Here is a 4,934-nt window from a genome sequence, read left to right on the forward strand (position 1 = left end):
CTACGACCAACTGTAATGTGGACAGATGACTTTGGAAAATGTGCAGGAGCAATATGGATACGAAGATCGTCATCCACGAAAAAGTTTAGAGAAGCCTTTATCTAAGAGCATAGAGGATAGCAGAGCGCTGATTATGATGATGATGTAACTGTGGCGATGATAATGATGATGACTATAAAGATAATAGGGACGAATACGACAACGATGGCAATGGCTGTGTCAGTGACAGTAACGGCGACATGCGTTACAGTGTTTTCAAGTATTTGTGGTTAGTTAAATCTGTATGCCTAGTACTAACGTCAGTAGGTTATAGAAATCTCAGCCTTCGTTCAGTTCTTGTAAAGAACCTGATTTTCCCATTTAGTTTTTTTTTTTTTTTTTTTCGCGGGGCCTCGCGATTCTGTAGGACGTCTTACAGAATGCAGACTAGGAGTGGCGTGCGACCAGCACAGGAGCAAATGGACGATTGCCTCCCCATGTCGGTGAAAGTTCCTATGGGTTCAAGCCGCTGAGGTCGTCAGTCCCTAGGCTTACATACTACATAATCTAACGTGAACTAGCTTACGCTAAGGACAACACACACACCCATGACCGAGGGAGGACTCGAACCTCCGACGGGAGAAGCAGTGCGAACAGTGGCAAGGCGCCTTAGACCGCGTGGCTACCCCGCGCGGCCACGTCGGTGAATGACGTCAGCTGTGTCCCTGAACACATGTCGCATGAGCTCGTCTTTGGAGCAGAGAATGAAAAGTAGCAAAAGGTGAAAGTTTATTTCGTCATATGCACACACAAAAATTTCTAATTATTGTCCTGAATAATAGTAAAAAATTAAAATATTTCTCATCCTCCAGTTTCCGTCAAGGTTTCCGGTAGGTTTCCATTGGTTTTTAACTGAATGCCGGAACTCGAAATCCCTTTCCCATTAGTCTCAGTTGCGAATTGCTATGCCCCTCTTCCAGCCTCCTGGTACAATATGTGGGAAAGAGCTAAGTCCGGTACCATATCGCCTTTCTCTAATAAGTGAGGATTGAAAGATGTAAAAACGAAAGAGACCAATTCGATAAATCACTACAGTAATATCACGACCAGCAGTCTGACGCGCTATTCTAAGCATTCACACGACATACGCTATCTGATCAAAGTATCCTGACATCGCTATACACCACGCAGTACTTGACGTCAAGAGAGGCACACCATCTTATATGATGACAGAAAATTACAGGAAGAGAAATTTAAATTGCGATTTACGTCAATGAATAGTAAAATTGAAATGTTGAAGTTGGAATGGATGTTACTTGAATGTTAAATTAATGTTAATGTACTTCACAGTGGAGGTTTTCCTCTTAAGTAATGGCTGGCTCTGAGCACTATGGGACTCAACTGCTGAGGTCATTAGTCCCCTAGAACTTAGAACTAGTTAAACCTAACTAACCTAAGGACATCACAAACATCCAGGCCCGAGGCAGGATTCGAACCTGCGACCGTAGTGGTCTTGCGGTTCCAGACTGCAGCGCCTTTAACCGCACGGCCACTTCAGCCGGCGTCTTAAGTAAGAGTGCCTTCAAATTGACCTCAGGTTTCTGAACTATCCAGCTGTGCCTACGCGTACTAAGTTTACTTGTATGAGGTAGTTTCGTACAGTCGCCGTAATGACCAAATGGTAGCGATACGAAGCTGTAGCTTCCGCAGCCCGCACCACTGCTGTTGCACGCGGCTCTCCTGGAAAGCATATTTGAGTTTGTTTCTCACGTCAGACGTAGCACACTCTGGGATGCATGAATGTAGCCGTCTCAATTTTGGGGGGAGAAAATATTCGTATATTACAGTTCCAGCGCAAAGACGGCCTATTGCGACGAAACCGTACCGCGTGAAGGCTCGAAATGACACTCATAAACCCGCAGAGACCTAAGCGTACGTAGACGTAAACTCGGAGCACAAAATACCAAAGTTTTTAAAATAATGAAATTTCTCACCTTTGAATAAATATTTATTTATACTGTAGTATTTCTCATTACAATTTACTACGCCTCAGCGTAAAAAAAAAAAAGCATTTAAATAAAATTTATTCTCTAACTACTTCCGTAATGGCTGCCGTGCAACAATACAATTAGATCCGCTCTGAGAACACGTCTTTCTGTTTCAGTATCTCAAGCGATGGCAAAATGTTTTATTAATACTGGCTCAGCAAACAATAGCATCGCCCACACAGTTTATTCTCGCACCACTTTTTCTCGCTGCCGCAAATACGTTAATTCTCAACCGCACGTAGCGCGGAGCTCGTTAAACCAATCTGTGCGGTAAAATGGTATGAACTAAGGTGACATACACAGTCCATTTCAGCCGGCCGGAGTGGCCGTGCGGTTCTAGGCGCTAAAGTCTGGAACCGAACGACCGCTACGGTCGCACGTTCGAATCCTGCCTCGGGCATGGATGTGTGTGATGTCCTTAGGTTAGTTAGGTTTAATTAGTTCTAAGTTCTAGGCGACTGATGACCTCAGAAGTTAAGTCGCATAGTGCTCAGAGCCATTTTGAACCAGTCCATTTCCCCAATCAGCGTGCGGTAAAATGCTATGAACAAAGGTGATATACACAGCCCATTTTCCCAAGGAACACATTTCCCATCTTTTAAGTCGATTTGTGTCATTACAACCAACAATATACACTGAAACACCAAAGAAACTGGTACAGGCATGCGTTCTCAAATATGTAAACAGGAAGAATACGGTACTGCGATCGGCAACGCCTATATAAGATAGCAAGTGTCTCTCGCATTTGTTAGGGCGGTTACTGGTCCTACAACGGCAGGTTATCAAGATGTGTTTGAACGTGGTGCTATAGTCGGCGCACGAGCAGTGGGACACAGCATCTCCGACGAGGCGATGAAGTGGGGATTTTCCCAAACGACCATTTCAAGAGTGTACCGTGAATATCAAGAATCCGGTAAAACATCAAGTCTCCGACATCGCTGCGGGCGGAAAAAGATCCTGCAAGAACACGATCAACAACAACTGTAGAGAATTGTTCAACGTGACAGAAGTGAAACCCTTCTGCAAATTGCTGCAGATTTCAATGCTGGGCCATCAACGTCAGCGTTCGAACCATTCAAAGAAACATAATCGTAATGGGTTCAAAATGGCTCTGAGCACTATGGGACTTAACTTCTGAGGTCATCAGTCCCCTAGAACTTAGAACTACTTAAACCTAACTAACCTAAGGAGAGCACACACATCCATGCCCGAGGCAGGATTCGAACCTGCGACCGTAGCGGTCTCGCGGTTCCAGACTGTAGCGCCTAGAACCGCTCGGCCACCCCGTCCGGCATCGTAATGGCCTTTCGGACCCGAAGGCCCACTATTTTACCCTTGATGACTGCACGACACGAAGCTTTACGCCTCGCCTGTGCCTATCAACACCGAATTGGACTTTTGATGACTGGAAACATGTTGCCTAGTCGGACGAGTCTCGCTTCAAATTGTGTCGAGCGGATGTAATTGTACGGATATGGGGGCAACCTCATGAATTCATTGGCCCTGCATGTCAGCAGGGGAATGTTCAAGCTGGTGGAAGCTCTGTAATGGTGTGGAACGTGTGCAGTTTAAGTGATATGGGACCCCGATACGTCTAGATAGGACACTGACTGGTGACACGTACGTAAGCATCCCGTCTGATCACATGTCCATTGTGCATTCCGGCGGATTTGGGTAACTCCATCAGGACAATGCGACACTCCAAACGTCCAGAATTGCTGCAGAGTGGCTCCAAAAACACTCTTCTGAGCTTAAACAGTTCTGCTGGCCACCAGATGCCCGAGACATGAACATTATTCAGCATATCTGTGATGCTATGCAACGTCCTGCTTAGGAGAGATCTTCACCCCTCGTAATGTTACGGATTTATGCAGAGCCCTGCAGGATTCATGGTGTCAGTTCCCTCCAGCACTGCTTCAGACATTAGTCCATGTGACATCGTTTTGCGCCATTTCTGCGTGCTTACGGGGGCCCTAGCACGATATAAGGCAGGTGTACCTGATTCTTACGCTCTTCAGTATAAAAGGAGGCAGAGAGTATTGTGTTGTCATTAGAGCAGTAGTAACAGCAGCACGGGTAGAGTTCAGTTACTTCGAACGCGGACTAGTCATTGGATGCCATCTGAATGACACATCCGTTAGGTACATCCCAACCCTTCTAAAGCTGACCAGGCGGACTGTTGACGATCTGGATGTGGAACGAAAACGCGAAGAAACAAACCCATAGCTAAACCACGGCCAGACAGACATCATCTGATGACAGACAGAGGCCGTCGAACACTGCGTGGTAGTCGTAAAATATTGCAAGCAACTAGTGAAAGGAATCACCCGCGAGTTCCAAAATATTGTCAGCAGTCTGGCTAGCACAGTGACTGTGTGTAGCTGGTTAAGAATAATGGAGTACAATGGCCAAGAGGCTCCTCAAAGGGAAAACATTTCTATAGTCAATGCAAGGCGACGCTTGAGGCGACGTTAAGAGCTCTGGAAAGTGAATGACTGCAAACGAGTGATCTAGACTGATGAATCATGCTATACCCAGCGGCAATTATATGGAAGGGTTTGGGTTTGGCGAATGGTTGGAGAACGTTCCCTGTCCCGTTATGTGCAGTGGCAGCAGTGAGGTACGGAGGAGATGGTGGTAAGGTAAGGGCTCTTGTTCGTGTTTAGGCTGTGTTATCGTTATTTCTCTTAAGTAAATGCTAAATGTGGAAGTATATAAACACTTTTTACTACACTGTGGACAGCGTACAGTAGGGGAAAACTTCAGAGACTATGTTTCTTTTAGCGTAGCAGTGTGTCCTGTGATAAATCAGCATTTGGCTGGCTGTGGTTTGTCGACAGTAACATTCCTGAAATGGACTCACCCGCGACAAGTCCAGAGCCGAAACCAATGAAACATCTTTGAGAT

Source organism: Schistocerca piceifrons, chromosome 1 (assembly GCF_021461385.2).
Source record: "Schistocerca piceifrons isolate TAMUIC-IGC-003096 chromosome 1, iqSchPice1.1, whole genome shotgun sequence".
In the NCBI taxonomy this organism is placed as follows: Eukaryota; Metazoa; Arthropoda; class Insecta; order Orthoptera; family Acrididae; genus Schistocerca; species Schistocerca piceifrons.